The sequence below is a fragment of the Hipposideros armiger genome, unplaced genomic scaffold, assembly GCF_001890085.2.
Source record: "Hipposideros armiger isolate ML-2016 unplaced genomic scaffold, ASM189008v1 scaffold_716, whole genome shotgun sequence".
In the NCBI taxonomy this organism is placed as follows: Eukaryota; Metazoa; Chordata; class Mammalia; order Chiroptera; family Hipposideridae; genus Hipposideros; species Hipposideros armiger.
In genome coordinates this window covers 161890-180277 of record NW_017732066.1, presented here as the reverse complement: position 1 = coordinate 180277, position 18388 = coordinate 161890, and the positions used below count along the sequence as shown (strand labels likewise).

General features: G+C 39.9%; 1 long non-coding RNA gene across 1 annotated transcript in view; it reads left to right on the top strand.

Annotated features, from left to right (window-relative positions):
* The first annotated feature begins 864 nt into the window (after positions 1 to 864).
* Positions 865 to 18388, top strand: part of LOC109373386 (uncharacterized) — a 26271-nt gene continuing 8747 nt past the window's right edge. Inside the window, exon 1 of the long non-coding RNA XR_002122215.1 lies at positions 865 to 978. This is a non-coding gene — a long non-coding RNA (uncharacterized LOC109373386). The remainder of the gene's footprint in view (positions 979 to 18388) is intronic.

Sequence of the window (18388 nt, the reverse complement as noted above, 5' to 3'; positions counted from 1 at the left end):
GGGGCACTATGAAATGAGTTAATTACTTTACACCAGCTGCATCTTCTTTCCAGTGGCATAGCTGGAGGCTGTCACCAGCCCCATTCCAGTACAGATAAAGTCATTTCCCTATGGGGACCAAGTGTCAGTGGGGCTCCTGCCCTTAAAGATCTGGCCAGACTTGACTGAAATCCTCACTTCATGACCTCACTGAACCCAGACTCCTTCCTGCAATGGCTTTTTCTTGGCACTTGTTCCCTTAAGCCTCCTTTTTGCTTTAGTCCCTGAATGCTACCTTCCTAGTCCACATCAATGTTTTTATTAAAGTTCACTCTTACACATGTCGTTTCTGAGTTTTGTAGCTTTATCAAAGACAACAGGGTTTCCTAGGGAGCTCCTATCTCAGTGAAGGAGGTCTGCTGTCCCACACAACTTGTCGTTTTTCTTCCTCCTCCAGAGTAACTTCAGCTTTGTTTATCTAACACACGATTCTGTAACATTTGTGAATTTATAGCCAACCTCTAATTAAAGTGTTTTTCTTACCAAAAACTGATTCCTCATGCTATAAGAGATTCTGGAGAATTAAAGTTTTCTTTTCTTGTTACTCTTGATGTTTTGGTGGCTAGATTGATACAGCAGCAATTCTATATCTTCAGGTAAGAAAGAGATCACATGATGCTCCTGGAAGCAGGTAATAAAAAAGCCATGGCCCCTCATGTGGGCCTGGAAGGCAGGGTCTGGGGATCATGGTGAGCTCATTGTCCTTAATGCAGCGGGACTTTCTGTAGTCTTCAGAAGTGGCACTCACAGTTTTTTGTTTTTTTTTTTAGCTGAGCCATCCTGCTACCTGTTGACAGCTCAGCGGCTGCTCAGCTCGGGCTGGACTCGAACCGCTGTTGCTCAGAGCTCAAACTCTTGAGCGAGCTCTTAACCAACTGAGCTACTCGGCCCCTGCACTCACAGTTTTGAAGATGGTTGTAACAAAAACCTCTCCACAGTGTAAGAGTTTATTCATTGGTAGAAGTGGTAGAGATGCCTAGTGCTTTCCATATCTTGTGTCCCTTCATTCCTGAGCATATGAGAAGCATACTTTCAAGCAGCTCTGAAAGTAGTAGGAGACCATGTGACTAGTGTTGCCCAATGGGTTCTGAGCGAAGAGATGGCTCATTTGTAGTCTGAAGCAGTTAAGAGTTTTCTATGCTCTCTGTTCCCTGTGAGCCATGTGTGGATGTGATAGCATTTCAGTACTGAAGGAGCCTGGATCCCTGAGTCACTTGATGGATGAGCACCCTGCTGACCTTCATTGACTTTGCATGCACAAGATATAAGCTTCCATTTGGTGATGGATACTGAATGGAAACACTGACAGAATAGCCCCTGCAATTTTGGCCTTTATTTGTTACCATAGCATAACACTGTATGTCCCAATAAATACAGGTAATAATGAATGTATAGATTTTTCTCAGTTCTACCACTGAGATACTCTTGGTATAATAGATTCTAAAGGTTTGATGGTCAGGGACTGTTTTAGAATTAGAAGAAAGGAAGGATTTTCTGTTATCTTTTACTTATTTTTTTAAGTGGCCATCATTTCAAAGAGACTAGGTGATCAGGTGCTGGGCACTCAATAGAAACACCAATAAACAGAATTGGACAGATGCATTTGGTAGGATGATTGCCCAACCCCATCAAACCTCTGCTTGCCTAATTGATATGCTGTTCTAGAACAGTTCTGACCAGACACAGGAGCTCAGTGGGCTAAGGGAAAGGAGAATGTGGTACTGGATCTGTATGCTACCATTCTACCTTTCACAGCAACCAAGAATCCAGGCTCTGTTTCTGTTTCCATTAATAGTCATCAAATGTAAAAATTAAACACATAATGTACCAAACTAAAAACCTTAAAGGTTATTCTGTGTCCATTCTGTTCAAGTCTGCAATCTGTTTGTTTTTATTTATTTTTATTTATTTTTTATTTTTTATTGGGGAATTGAGGGGATGGGAACAGTGCTGGGGAATTGGGGGAAGGGGAACAGACAAGTTGCTGTCCTTTTGTTCTTCAGTCTAGTTGTGGAGGACGCTGCTTCACTGGCCAAAGTTTAGCACCATCATTGCGCTCTTCCCGGGCAAGGCAGATCAGTCGCCGGCTTCTGGACGGCTGCTCACTGCGGCTCTGCAATCTCTTTTGAATATTGACAAAGTGGGACTCGTTAGAGGAGTGACAGGGGGGCAGGTCACCCCAAAAATGATTAGGGTAGCAGGGAATTCACATATTCTGCTCTTGGAATTTTAAAGGGTGCCTACTACAGTGTCTAGTACAGCACTAAGTCAATATTTATTGATTAAATAGTGACTATGAGTTAAGAATGAACATGTCAATTAGTAGTATTGTTGTTTAGAAACTCATTCAGGTCATGGAGAAAAAGTGCATGAATCCCTGTCAATACTATCTTCTCCAGCACAGTTCACTTACCAACACAGAGAATTGCAAGATCTGAGATGCCTCAACCTATATGTCTTGTGTGGGACTCCCCTCGATGATCCCAGTTGAATTCTCTGCCCTATATTTTCTGTGCTATCCCTGTGGATAGGGACAATGCAGCCACAGAGTAGCAGCTGGCTGCATCTGCATCCAACCTTTCTAGTGATGAAGCCAGCCTGCTGGTGAAAGTGCGTGTGAGCAATTCTAACTACACGTGCTGCTTCTAGAAAACCCTTTCATATAGAAGGATGCACGAAAGTAACACTGGGATTTAAGAAGATGTACTTCATTAAAAAGGAAACCTCTTTCTAACTGCCAGACAAAGAGCCAGAGGTTCCGTTTAACTAGATTCTGCTTCTCTAATCTAACTTCTGGAGTTTCACCTTCAAAGATGGAGGGCCCTCTTGAGCCGATAGCTCTCAGGGGCGGAAATGTTTGCTCCCTCAACAAGGAGCTATAGGTGCTGTCCATGTATTCAGCGTTCTTATCTCTGGCAGGTGAATCCTCACAGGTACCCGGGGCTGTTATGCCAGTTCCCCAGGCGGGTGGGCTGCCAATGTTTACTTGTGTTATTGAGAAAGGAGAGAGCAAGTGAAATATTTCTACTTTTTTCTTCTGAGGATGCTCTCCAGGAAGACCCTCGCTAGCGTGACTCAGAAGAGCAACAGCCTGTGCATAAGCCTTTACCCTTGAGAATGTCTTTTTCTTCTTTCATATCTTATGATGGCCACGTTTTCCACTTCTGTGACTCCCTATCAGATTTTAGAAATGAATGACTAGAAACTAAAGTTATGTGACTTTTCTAACAATTGTCACCTCAATAAACTTTAATTTAAAAAATTAAAAAATAAACAAAAAACAGTGATGTAAATGATCCATAAAAAAAGAAGTTATTCTAGCATTGACTATGGGGTCTCAGGATTCCCATGACTCATTTTTTTTCAAGATGGGAAGAGTTTGGCAGCAAGCTATGATGAGGAAGGAGCACTGGAATAGGAGTCCAAAGGAATTGTAAACTGAGGCAAGTTTTTCACCTTTCTCACCAACTCTAGGTAAGAGAGTGGACTAAAGATTTTTCTAACTACCAAGTCCTATGAGTCCTAAGAAACTGCTCCAGAGGTGAAAATACATATTGACCAATGTGTATTTGTACACTCCTCTCTCATGCTTTTGTAGACTAGTTTGAGAGAGTTCTGAGTTCACCTAGTAATTGCACTATCTTAATTTCATATTGAAGACACAATTTCAACAACTTAACCATAAGACTTGCACACTGGCTGACTTCCAGCCTTCTTCTAACAAAGCAGATTAATTAATCCAGACAATTACTGTCAAGCCTCCATATCACAAAGCAAAGGAGCAAGGCTGGAAATTCTCTGAGAATTTTTTTTTTGTACAGCTGATATGGTTAATTTGAGAGACCTCAGTGGAATATTTCCAGTAATGATTTCAATAACTATTACATTTTGATACTGTTGGTTGGGTAGAAATCTATTAAAATTATTAAGCTTTGGTCAATTTACCAATGGGAACAGTGAGCATTAAGCATTATTCTAGCTTTTTTTTTCTTCTAGAACTACAGCAATTAGAGAAATCATATCATGAGACTGGGAAAATTAATCAGCCAATCCCAGCCCAAAAGTAGTTAAAAAGCAAACCATTAACACACTTCAAATCAAACAGAGGCTTATTGAGACACAATGTGTTATATAGCATGGCTTACAAAATGAAACAGACAAGATATAAAATTTCCATATACAAAATCCTTCAACAAGGACTTTTGCTATGTATGGCTCCAGGACCTTGATAAAATTGAAAGGTGACTAGTGGCTCTATAAATAGAGCAAATAGGGACAATTAGGTCATCAGGGCACATCCTCATATCTCCTTCTCTCACTTCAGACTCATAGTTTTAGAGTTTTCTCTTTATAATTTCATGTTTATGGTCCACGGAGTAGGATGAATACAGCATTTTGACAGAGGAATCTGAAATAGCTACAATTCTAGATTCTGTTCATTTTTTTTGACTACAGAAATGCCTTACTTTTATTTTGATTACTGTCTTATTGGCCAGACTTTTTTTTTAATGGGGTATACATTGTATTGAAAAGTCAATCCCCAAATTCATGTTACTGAGGTACTTTTCAAATGTTCAAGTTATGGACAGCTTAATTTATATACTTTACTCCAAAGTGAAAATTCTGGCATTCTCATTAGCCTTCTTATAGAACAAGCCTTCTCACAAAAAAAAGCTTCCCCAACACACATGAAAACCAAATTTTATAAGGATCCAAGACCAGCCAGGAAACTTTAGCAAAGACTAGTTTTTAGAACAGCAAATCTTTAGTTGTGCAAAGGACACTGCTAAACTTTTGGGTTGGAAGGTATCCTGATCTACCTAATTCTATTTAGGAAACTGCATATGTTCTTTGAAACTCCATTTAGATCCAGCTCTTTCAGCTAGAGATGGAAACCATATGTGTGTCTAAGGCCCGTATGTTTGGGCTTGGAGAGTCTTAGGTTTTGTTTTGATTTCCAACTCAGCATCGTTTTCAGATTTGGAGGCATCCTGGGTACATCCTTGACCCTCTGTGTCATGCGGCAATATTTTTAATATCTGTTATTCTTCTTAGATGAGGCCCACTTCCATATATTTAAAAAGGTGTTGTGGCCTTTCATTTTCAAAAGGTTGTTCTAAGTAAAACAGATTTGAAGTAAACACGGGGAAAGTTCAGGCTCACAATCTTATACTTGGGTAAAATAGTATTTTATTTATTGTGTATTTGAATGCATAAGGTCTTGTTTTTTCCCTGATTCATTGTTTCTTTTGTGTAGTGTGGACTTCAGCTTTTGCTGAAGACATATCCCAAAATTGTGGGTGTACCCCAGTGTGAAGATGGCTGGCTGTCCTCCAAATTTATTTCCCACTCTTTCAAGGTAATGATTTAGTTTTAGCTGGGCATGTAGCCTCTCAGCTAGGGACTATATTCAAGACTCACTTGCCAATGAAATGTGAGCCAAAGTGATAGGAGACATTTCTAGGCCTACACATAGCCTTACCTTTGCTTGGTACTAAAACACAGAACAGCCTACAGCTGGCTTTGAACATGCGGATGATGGCAATATCCTGGGGGATGGTGGAGAAACTGGATGGAAGGAACTTTAGTCCTTTAATGTCTGCAAGGAGCAGAGCCACCTGCTGGCCCACCTTTGACCACTGGGTTAGAGAGAAAACAAGCTTCTTTGTCCTTAAAATTAGCTTTTTACCCGAAAATATGTATAGACCTCTAGGCTCATGTATCATAATTTAAGGAAAAGAAATCCTTTTCTGCATAGAACCAAAAGAGGGTCTTCGGCTGTGCTGACCTGTGTTCAATAGGAAATCGGTTTACTGAACAAAAAATATATTGATTTATTCAGGAAAAAATTGGCCCGTCGCATTACTTGCCTCCTGGTATTTAGAGTCAGAAGGAATGTTTATTCAAGAAGCTCTTTATTCATGTTCTTTGTTGGGTGGTCACGTAAATCTCCATTCATGAAATTTTAAAAATTAGGTTAATGACAGAGGTAATCACTGTTTCAAACTATCTTTTTAGCGAAAGTGTTGGTAGATGAAAATCAGGAGCTAAGTGCATAAGATTTTCTGGAAGCATGATGGTCAGGGATCTCTTCTCACTAGCTCACCTCTCTAGGGGGCAGGCTTTGGCATCCAGCCCCTGGGCTTTGGCAGGTGAAATCCCGTGGGACCTCAGTGTGTGATTTTACCTGACTTAATTTCAATTCCCTAAACCAGGGGTCGACAAACTTTTGGGACAGAAGAGCCGCCAGGGGTCAGCAAACTGCAGCTCGGGAGCCACGTGCAGCTCTTTGGGTACACACATGTGGCTCTGAAGTAAAATTGAAAATGAAAATAAAACTATTTTAATTTCATTTATAAAATTTTTAAAGGATATTATTCACATATGGTGATTATGTAAAAATATATTTATGGCTCTCGAATAATTTTTAAATTATTGTGAGGGACAGGATTGGCTCTTCCAGGGGTCGGCAAACTTTTGAGACGGAACGTACCCAAAGAGCCGCATGTGGCTCCCAAGCTGCAGTTTGCTGACTCCTGCCCTAAACTATAAAATGGCAATGATGGGGGCTGGCCGAGTGGCTCAGTTGGTTAAGAGTTGGCTTAAAAGCGTGGGCTCTGAGCAACGGGGCCGCTGGTTCGATTCCCACATGGGCCAGTGAAGCTGCACCCAAGCTGAGCTGTCGCTGAGCTGCCAACAGGTGGCAGGATGGCTCAGCTGGTGTAACAATAAGATTGCCTGTTTGATGTGGGCTACGCCCACCCACAACTAAGACTGAACTAGGCACCTTGAGCTGAGCTGCCGCCTAGATGGCTCAGTGGATAGAGCGTGTGCTCTTAACAACAAGGCTGCTGGTTTGACTCCCACATGGGATGGTGGCTCTGCCCACCCGCAACTAAGACTGAACACAGCACCTTGAGCTTAGAAGCAACGAGATGCTGATGGGAAGCCAGATGGCGACTGGTGCCCTCTACAACAAAGATTGAAGAACAACAACTTGGCTGGTCCCCTTCCCCGATTCCCCAACACTGTTCCCCTCCCCCAATTCCCCAATTAAAAATAAAATGGCAATGATGATACCCACCTCATTCATTTTTGTGCTTGATAGGTCATAGAAATAATATTGAAATAATATCTGTTACAATAAACAATGATTTACGTTCATTGGCAGCTTCTTAGAGGTTCTCATTGCTGATAGCAGTTACCAGGTGTGGGCTGTGAGGGCAAAGGTGAAGTCCTGTGTTTCCATGACAGCGAATGAGGTGCAGCTGGACTTTCAGATTGGCTTCCATCTGATTTAGTCAAGATTTGGAAGAATCAAGATATGCTGTGGCTTTGAAAGATCTTGAAAAGTTAAGATGTTTTTAAATATAACAGAAAAAAGTTCTCTCTGTGTTTTCTTTTTTCACATGATTTCAGGATTTTTTATTTGACTGTATGCATTGTGTTTGATTGATATAATGTCATTCAAGGAATTTTTTTTAAAAAAGATTTTATTGGGGAATTGGGGGAGGGGAACAGCTTTTGGGGAATCAGGGAAGGGGAACAAATTGCTGTCCTTTTGTTCTTTAGTCTAGTTGTGGAGGACGTTGCTTCACTGGCCCATGTTGGTATTACCATTGCACTTTTCCCAGGTGAGGCAGATTGGTCATCGGCCACTGGACGGCTGCTCATGGTAGCTTATGGCAGCCCACTGCAGCAGGGGCTGCAGCTTATGATGTTGCCAGCCACTTGCGGCAGCCCAGCTCCAGGTCAAGTTGTTGTTCACCATCTTAGCTGTAGAAGGCCCAGAGTCAATGGTGCATGTGGGAACCCAATCAGCGGCCCTGCTGCTCAGAGCTCCCGCTCCAAAGCCAACTCTTAACCAACTGAGCCACTCCGCCAGCCCAAGGAAATGTTCGAATAAACAAATACGTTGTTCAGTGGAACTGTTGGTAGTGCTTGGGGGATATTTATAATGGTATTGATATTGGGAAAAAAAAGCGCTGTTTGGGTGCTTTGTAGACAGATTCCGCATGTTGTGGTTTTGTTTTTTTTTTTTGCATTGCATAGTTTAATAAGATAGTGCAGCACAGTAGAGGGTTTTGTGAAAAGCCTGGTAAATAGTAAAAAACAATAATCTATGATGATAAACACAGTTATGGCTATGATGAATTTCTATTTAGTCTTCAATGTACTTTGATTTTGAAGACAAATCATCATGATTAGGCTTAAGCCCAACTTAAAGCTGCCTTAGGAGTGGTTTTCAATTACTCCCCAGACTATCTGAGACTCTTGAGAATCACTCCTTTGGCCTGGAATTATGTCAGGTGTGGTTTTAGGAAATCGGTTGATTGAGAAGTTTGGCAATAGTTGAAATGAGCATCCTCAAATCATAGTGGGCTCAATAATTGATGTGGGCAGTTAAATGCTTAAGGTAGAAAAGTTCATGAATTGATACTATAGTCATCAGAATCAATTAAAAAGTTGAACAAAATGAATGGATGTCAGGACCCAGTTTTTTGGTTGTATGTAGACATTTTTACTTCTGTGGCCAATTGTTTTCATGATTTCATATGTGAAATAGCTGTATTTGTATACCAAAATAAAGTAGATAAAACAATTACTCATGGAATTCAACTTCCTGCTCTTTACCAATCACCTGACTAATTTACATTAATTATTTACAGTAAATAAAAATTGAGTAATGAATTATCTGAGTACAGAAATGATTATATGAATTTGCAAATCTATAATTATTTACAGTGATGAATTTATTCATTTGGTGAGACTAAGGCAAATTTTGTAGGTGTATCATCCATGGGGCAGTTGGTTTCTTTGACTCTATGGCCACCAGCTGTATCCCAAACCTGAGCAACCACCGGTACATGTCTGTCATTTGGCTTCAAGGAAGAACAGGGCTGTGAGAGAGAGGTGGATTGGTGCATTGCTGTTATTATTCCAGGTAAAACAACTTGACTTATATGCCCTTTTTACGTAGATCAAGAATGCCATCATTCTATTTGAAGGATATGTCTCTGAGTTTTTGTCCTACAGCTCAGCCTGCTCTTTCTGAGTCTCTTGTCTCTTAAATGTGGGGTTTCATCATGATAGTTTATGGGCCATTGGAATTTTTTCATTAGACTCCGATCCTAGGAAATCTCATCCATTCCCGTGGCTTGTGTTTCATTTATTCTGCGCAACCCCACCCTCTAGTGCAGAGCTTTCTCCTAAACTTTAGATGAACCTTCAGATTCACTTATTTATTAACATCTCCATTTGAATGTCTCAGGTCCCCTCACATTCAAAATGTCTAAATCTGACTTTATCACTTCATCTTCACTTCTCCCTTCTAAATCTGTGTCTCCAACTCTATCTAGGTGCCCAAGATTTCCCTTCTCTCAACTTCTCCCCACAGTCAATCAATCTATCAATCACTCATCAGTCAAATATCCATCGCCTTTGGCATCACCTTATTTCATGCCTCCATCATTTCCCAACTGGCCTTTCAAATTTCCCATGTTTCCTCCTACTGGAGAATGCCTGCAATTCTCCTGCCCATACTTTGCTTTCATTGTATTTATTGTATTTTGCCATGCATAATGTGCACCACGTTTTTGACCCAAACTTTCAGGGAAAAATAATCCTTCCTTTTAATTTTTTAATTCAAATTTTATTTGTTTACATTTAAGTACTTGTTTTTTGTATTATAAAGGAACATTAGCATTCATTATTTTAACATAATATGGCACAAAAAATTTTATGTAACAAATAATTACAACACACAAGAACAGATACAGGGTGCAAGAAATTTTATGTACCGGTAACAAATTTATGATATGTATGCATCATAGAAGGCCAAGAACTCTTCGTCATTGCAAGTTCTTCATAAGTTCAACAAAACCAATGATCATATTCCAGGATATTATTTTGTATACAGATATTGTTATTGATTTTTAGAGTTGCACTTTTAACTCATAAGCATAAAAAATAATTAAAAACATTTATATAGATATGGAATTATCACTACCCATGTATAATGTGCATCCTTATTTTTCCCTCCCAAATTTAGGCAAAAAATTGTGCATTATACATGGCAAAATAAAGTATCTTTGTTTGTGATCCAGTTCTTGTAGATACTTATATGTATGTGATGCTTGTCTCTTTCCATAAATGTAGCTCCATGACAGCATGCACTGGGTCCATTTTTGTTTGCACTGTCTGAGTACTGGCATAGTGTACAAGTTCAGTTCATATTTATTAAATGAATAATTGAATCAATCTGGCTTCTTGCTACAGCCTCATCACCGATCTCTCTCTTGGGTTTTGCCCTTCTCTACTCCATTTCCCATGTTGCAAGACAAAATGAACATTTTAAAGCACATCTCAGCATGCCATGTCCCTATATATTCTTCAATGTTTGATAAAGTCTGAACCTCTCTATGTACCTTAAACTTTCATGATTTGGTCCCACCAATGTCTCCAGTCTCATTTCCTTTATTTTTGCTGCTTGCTTCCCTCCTGCCTTTCATTCCCATCTTCTCTCTACTCCCAAACCTTCCTAGCCTTGCTATCTCATCCTCGTCATTCAGGTCTCAACTTAAATGTCACCTGTCAGGAATCTTTTTGTGACACAGATGCTTTATGATCCTGCTTTGTGCCTCTACAGTAATTTGCATGTGTAATAGCATCCTGAATTATAACATTGGACTGTTAAATGTCTCTCTCTCTCTCTCTCTCTCTCTCTCTCTCTCTCTCTCTCTCTCCACTGTACTCTAAAGGGTAGAGTCCAGTGCCTGGGAAAAAGTAGGTAATCAACACATGTGATTAAGTGACTGATAGATGGTTGCTCAGCTCATAGTGACAGGATGCATGGTGCTTTTGTGGTCCAGGGCTCTGTTTCAGAGTGATGGTGAGTTAGGACTAGTGTAGGAGTTATGGGCCACCTTGGGTCAGTGGGTCCTATAAAGGTCCCTCTCAACCTAACTGGATTCTCCTGATCCCATCAGGATGCTCACTGTAATAATTAATAAGAGAGAGGGTGTGGAGTAAGGGAAAAGTAATGTGTACAATGAGGAAGGAGGAGACTAGATAAAAATATATAGCAACAGCACAAAAGACAGTAATAAAGAGCTTGCAGTATTATCACTCGTTATGTTCTGAGTGATTTGAAACTAAATCATTCTATAGTGACAACATTACTGTGTGATGGAGTCCCCTGACTTTGTTTCATTAGGATGTGATTGCTATTTGGAAATGGCAAAATTCTTTTGTATGTTTGAGGATATGAATCTTAATTGTAATTATTATTCTAATTCTTAATTCTAATTCTGGCAAATCACAGAACTGCTTGTTGTGTCTGTTCTTTTGTTATCCTAATGCAGCTTAGTCAGAGTTGGGTTTTCAATGATAACTTGCCCTTTTGGTACTCAGGTTAATTTTTAGAGAAGCTTGAGCTTGGTTAATATTTGAAAACTTAAAGTATAATGCAGCAGGATTCCTTTTTTCACTTATTTTTAACTTCAGGAAATTGTGCTACTTAACTGAAATTTCCATGGTTAGTCAAAGCCTAAACTAAAACTGTTTTTAGGAACTTAATAATTAACTCATTTCAGATACTTTTTCAGTTAAATTGAAGATGGATATTATTTGTAATTTATGAATAACATTTCAGACTTTTTCTAGTTATTAGTAAATCAAAACACTTAAATCTAAAAGCCCAGAAATATGTGGATATAAAGGTAAGGGAATTTAAAAACAAAGACAAATAAAAGAAGAAGAAAATACTTCAACCACGTGGTAATTGACAAATAAATTTTATTTATTATTTTCTATATAATGAAGACATATCTTTATCCCCAGTAAGGCTATATCAATATTTAATAGTGAGTTATGCACTGAGACCAATAAAAGTTAATTGTATAATTAGTTCATTTTAGTTCAGTTCAGCTGACATTTCTTTTAAGAAAATGTATGTGTAATTTTCTGGTCAAATGGCGGAGTTGGTAAATGCTGTGCTTGTCTCCTCTCATGACCACATCAAAATTACAACTAAACTACAGAATAACCATCATGGAGAATCACCTGAAGTCTATCTGAACTGAAGTTTTACAACTAAGGACATACAGAAGCAGCCACCTTGAGACTGGTAGGAGGGGTGGAGACATGGAACAGATGGGCCCCACACCCACCTGTGACTCTTAAAAATTGGGAGGGATATCTTGGCTGTGGAGGTCCCCCCGGAGGAGTGAGGGGCCCCAGCCCCACACCAGGCTTCCTAGCCCAGGGTTTCAGGGCTGGGGAGAGAAGTCCTCATAACTACTGGCTGTGAAAACCAGTGGAGATTGTGGTTCAGTGCGATGGAGGGTGGCCGGAGTTCCAGGTGCTCCTATTAAAGAGCCTGCACACGAACTTACTTACTGATGGACTCACTCTCTCTCAGCTCCAGTGCTGGGGCAGCATCTTGAAAGTTGCCAGGGACATACGGAGAGGAACTGAATTGTCTGGCTACAGGGTGAGGGCTTTTTCCCAGACAGAAGTGCTGGCAGAACCCATTGTTTCTTTGTTTGTCCCGGAGTGCAGACACAGATGGCCATCATATCTGAGTCTCCATCAATCAGCTAACACCTTTGGTTCACCTCACCCTGGTGATTCCCTGGGACTCCACCCCACCCCACCCAGCTTTTGGGTACACCCAATCTACTTCTAGTGGCTTTTCCATACAAATGGCCTGCTTTGGCTCATGCTGCCAAAAATCTCTCAAAGGTCCACAAAACCCCAAAAGCAGCATCTGGCTTTGGTGTGTCCTAAATCTCCTGCTGAGCAGCCCTAAACCTGGCATTAACAACAGCCAGCCTTGGTTCATGGCTTGGCCTCTCCAGGCACCCCCAAGCTCAGTGCAGGTGGTGGCCATCTGCAGATTGCTTTGTGGCTCATGCCAGATGGCCCTGGGCATAGGCTGCAGCTGAACCTGGCCTGTGGAGGGGCCCCTCATAAGAGGTCCTGGGGCCAGTATGCCCATTGGCCAGCTTCTGACTGAGCTGGAGAATTACTTAGCCACCACCAAGGAAGACACACCCAGAAGGAAGACTAGGCAGGCACCAGAGTCCTGCTAATGCAAATCCTGCTCTTTAGGATCAGACCCTGCACAACAGCTCCTCCACTATAGTCATAGCCCATCCTCATGGTCAATCTGCCTGTGGGTCAATCCCTCTCACTGACATGCAAACAATAACCAAGTCTCAACTACAACAGGAGGGCACACACAACCCATACAAGGGACACACCTGGAGTACCCAGCACTGGTGACCAGGAAGACTGGTCCCACAGGACACCTATTACATAAGGCCAATTTAATAAGACTGGGAAACATAGCAGCTCTAACTAATACATAGAAACAAACACAGGGAGGCAGCCAAAATGGGGAGACAAAGGAACATGTCCTAAATAAAAGAACAACAAAGCTCCAGAAAAAGAACTAAACAAAGTGGAGACAAGGAATTTACCAGATACAGAGTTTAAAATACTGGTTGTAAGGATGTTCAGAACTCTCAGGGAGAACTTTAAGAAAGAGATAGGAAACATAAAAATGGAGAAAGAAAACATAAAACAGAACCAGTTAGGAATAAGGAATACAATAATTGAAATGAAGAATACATTAGAGGGAATCAACAATAGGTTAGATGAAGCAGAGGATTGAATCAGTGATTTAGAGGATCGAATCAGTGATTTATAAGATAAGGTAGCAGAAAATACCCAATCAGAACAGCAAAAAAACAAAAAACAAAAAGAATCCAAAAACAATGAGAATAGTTTAAGGGGCCTCTGGGACAACATCAAGTGTACCAACATTCACAACATAGGGGTACCAGAAGGGGAAGAGAGAGAGTAAGGAATTGAAAACCTATTTGAAGAAATAATGAAAGAAAACTTCCTTAACCTGGTGATGTAAATAGATATACAAGCCCAGAAACATAGAGATCTCCAAACAAGATGAACTCAAACAGGCCCACACCAAGATACATCATAATTAAAATGCAAAGGTTAAAGACAAGTGAGAATATTAAAAACAGCAAGAGAAAAGCAGTTAGTTACCTACACGGGAGCTCCCATAAGACTGTCAGTTGATTTCTCAACAGAAGCTTTGCAGGCCAGAAGGGATTAGTATGAAATGTTCAAAGTGATGAAAAGAAAGAACTTACAACCAAGATTACTATACCCAGCAAAGCTATCATTTAGAATCAAAGGACAAATAAAGAGTTTCTCAAACAGGAAAAAGCTAAAGGAGTTCATCAACAACAAACTGTATTACACGGAATGTTAGAGTGATTTCTTTAAGACGGAAAAAAAAGAAGAAGAAAATGGCAATAATTATATACCTATCAACAATTACTTTCCGTATAAATGGATTAAGTGTTCCAATCAAAAGAGAGGGTGGATGAATGGATAAGAAAACAAGACCCTTTCATATGCTGCCTACAAGAAACTTCAGCTTGACAGACTGAAAGTAAAGGGAGGGAAAAAAGGTATTTCATGAAAATAGAAATGAAGAAAAAAAACCAAATAAAACCTGGGGTAGCAATACTTATACCAGACAAAATGGGCTTTAAAACAAAGGCTATAATAAGAGAGAAAAAATGACCGAGTAATCTCACTTCTGAGTATTTATCTGAAGAAATCCAAAACACTACTTTAAGGGAACATGTGCATCCATATGTTCATTGCGGTATTGTTTAAAATGGCCAAGATGTGGAGGTAGCCTGGGTGTCTGTGCATGGATGAATGGATAAAGAGAATTTAGTAAGCTGTTGCAAATTTTTTTCAACTGAACTACCTCAAATATGGTGATACATATAAATCCTCTTAAAAAATCATATTATTGAACAGATTGAGACATACTGGAGAGTATCAGAAGATATTAATTCTTAGTTAACTAAAAACATCCTTGAAATTTCAGGAAACATTCTTCTTGGAGAATACCACTTCTGAAAAAGAATAATTAAATGGATAAATTTGTCTTTGAAATTTAACCTTAATCCATCTTGGACCTGGAAGATATATATTAAAACATATTTTGAAAAAAAGTATGTGCATTTAAAAAAAATAAAGATTGTATATATTTAAGGTGAACTTTAATATACTTTAATATATCACATACATATACATAGTGAAATGATTACTACAGTCAAGCTAATTAACATAATCTTACATAGTTATCATTTTTTGTGTATGTGTGTGATGGGAGCATTTGAAATCTACTCTCTTAGCAAATTTCCAGTATTCAAACAGTATTATTAACTGTAGTCATCATGTTGTACATTAGATCTCTAGACTTATTCATCCTACATAACTGCAACTTTATGCCCTTTGATCAGCATGTCCCATTTCCCCCAACTTCCTTCCCCTGGTATCCACCCTTCTACTTTCCACCTGTGTGTATTTGGCTGTTTTAGATTGTATACATAAATGAGATATGCACCTTTCTTCTTTCTTTCTTTGCCTTATTTCACATAGAATTATGTCTTCCAGGTTCATCCATGTTGTTTCAAAAGTAACAGGATTTCCTTCCTTTTAAGGCTGAATAATATTCCTTTGTGTGTGTGTGTGTGTGTGTGTGTGTGTGTGTGTGTGTGTGTATCACAATTTCTTTATCCATTCATCTGTCAACAGACACTTAGGCTGTTTTCATCTCATGCCTATTGTGAATAATGCTGCAATGAACATGGGAGCGCAGACATCTCTTTGAGGTACTGATTTCATTTCCTTCGGGAAGATACTCAAGAGAGAGATTGCTGGAGCATATGGCAGTTTCATTTTTAGTTTTTTGAGGGCCATTCATACTGTTTTCGATAATTGCTGTACCAATTTGCATTCCCACCAACAATGTCAGAAGATTTCCTTTTCTCCACATTTTTGCCAACACTTATCTTTTACTTTTTTTTGGATAATAGCGATTCTAATAGGTGTGAGGTAATATCTCATTGTGGTTTTGATTTAATTCAGCAAAACATTTGTAGAGTTCCCGCTCTCTGCCAGATACTAAGATAGTTACTAGAGATAAAAAGATGGCCATAACTTATATTTGCTTTTGGAAAACTCAGAATCTGCTGTGTGAGAGACATATTTACTTTTCTATGGCTGCTGTAACAAATTACCACTAACTTAGTGGTTTACCGAAAATATACATTTGTTATCTGATAGTTCTGACAGTTGATGTCTGAAATGGGCCTCCCAGGGCGTAGTGCAAAGCATCAGAATGACTGTTCCTTCTGGAGGCTCTAGGGGAGAATCTGTTCCTTGCCTTCTCCAGCTTCTTAAGGCCACCTGCAATCCTCGCCTCATGGCTGCATTGCTCTGGCCTCTGTTTGTGTCATCTTATCTCCTTTTCTGATTTGGACCCTCCTGTCTTATAAAGACCCTTGTGATTACACTAAATAGAACTGGATAATCCAGGATAATCTCCGCATCTCACGATCCTTAATTTAGTCACATCTGCAATGTCCCTTTTGCCATGCAAGGGAACACATTCATTGGTATCAGGATGCGGACATCTTTGGGGACCATTATTCAGCCTGCTACAACATGTAAACCACTAAACCATCATGTGCCTTTTTATTTGTACACAGTCACGGCCTTCCCTTTTGCTAAATAGTGGGCAGGTCACTTATATAGTTCTACAAACCATGTCCAGTCTGCATAAACTGAAGCACAATGTGATGAGCACTGTATGATAAGCCCTGCAGCACATTACTAGGAGAGAAAATGGTGGAAGTAAAGGCTTTGGACTATAGGTGATATTGAAACTGGGCCTTGAAGTATAATATGAGTCCATCCATTAGAGAACTGGATATGCAAAGGCATTAAAGTGTGCAGGAGCATGGTGTTTATGAAGGTGGCATGTAGTTGGGTTTGATGTAAATGTGTGCATGTGTGTGTGTGTGTGTGTGTGTGTGTGTGTGTGTTTAAGGGGCTGGGAGCCAGGACTGGGGGTTATGGGTGGCAGAAGGCCTCATATTGAGCAAGGAGAGAGCAGCACCTTGTTGATAGTCTCAGGGTAGACTAACATTTGTGGGATGGCTAGAGGAAGTGTAGAGAGTGAAAGGGACCAGGAAAATAATCACGAGGTAGCAGGAGATGCTGGAGAAATTGGTCTCACGGAGCCCAGAAACAAGGTTCCAATCAGCACAGATGTTTGCTGCTGCATTTTTTTCTTTCCTGAGATGGGAATAATGCTTTTAAAAAAAGTTTTAGTCTATAAGATTTTTCTTCTTATAAAGTAAGAAACCTTCAAAGGAATTCAGTGGAAAACCCCCCAGCTAATTAATGTTTTGCTCCTGAAACTTGGTTTACACCAACCAATAGCCATAGCATGAAGCTGGTGCTATTGTGAAGGCCCACTTACTCCAAAAACTTGTGTCAAATGATGCTTTCTTCAAGCTGCTCTCAAGTTGTTATCTTCTATCATAATTTTAATGGCTAAATCATTGTTAAAAATAAAGTGATAAAATGTCAGACATGAGAGAGACAGCCTCTATAGAATAAGGAGAGAGAGAGAGAGAGAGAGAGAGAGAGAGAGAGAGAGAGAGAGATATTGAGGCAATTGAGTGATTTAAGCAAAAGTTCTAATTTTTCTTAATTACCAAAGATTTTAAATGAATGGAAAACTTTATATTGAGATTATTCAGAAAATAGATTAAGGACATTAANAAGCAAAAGTTCTAATTTTTCTTAATTACCAAAGATTTTAAATGAATGGAAAACTTTATATTGAGATTATTCAGAAAATAGATTAAGGACATTAAAATCTATGGGGTAGGGCTTCCAGAAGTGAAGTTTGCATTTCTCTAAATTGTTCTGCCTTATATTTACTAAGAATAGTGGTGGAAAATGTAGATTTGAAAGTCAGCCTGCCTGGGTTCACACCCTGGCCCAGCTCCACTCAGTAGCTAAATGACTTTGGTCTAGTTCCTTGGTTTCTCTGTGCCATAGTTTCTTCATCTGTGAAATGGGAATAATGATGCTCGGTTTTATTCTGGATGTTCCTGGAGGCCGAGCATGAGCAACGGGATCTGTCTGAGTTGCTTGTATGAGAAAGGCATCCCAGAGAGCAGGGGTTGGGGCAGGGGAAGTGAGACGGAGAGAAGGAGGCTCAAGCTGAGGATGTCCATGTTAGGGTGACTGCTGCTGTGGGTGGCAGATTGCTCCAGTGCCTGGGATATCCTCTGTCTAGTAAAGAGGCCACATGTGGCATGGCAACTGTGAGTGGCTAAGTTTACATTCGTCCCCAGGCACCTGCCAAGTCCCATCTGGTTTCTGCAGAACCCAAGCAGGTGAATTGAGTGGGAACAAGATGGGAACCACAGCCCTGCCA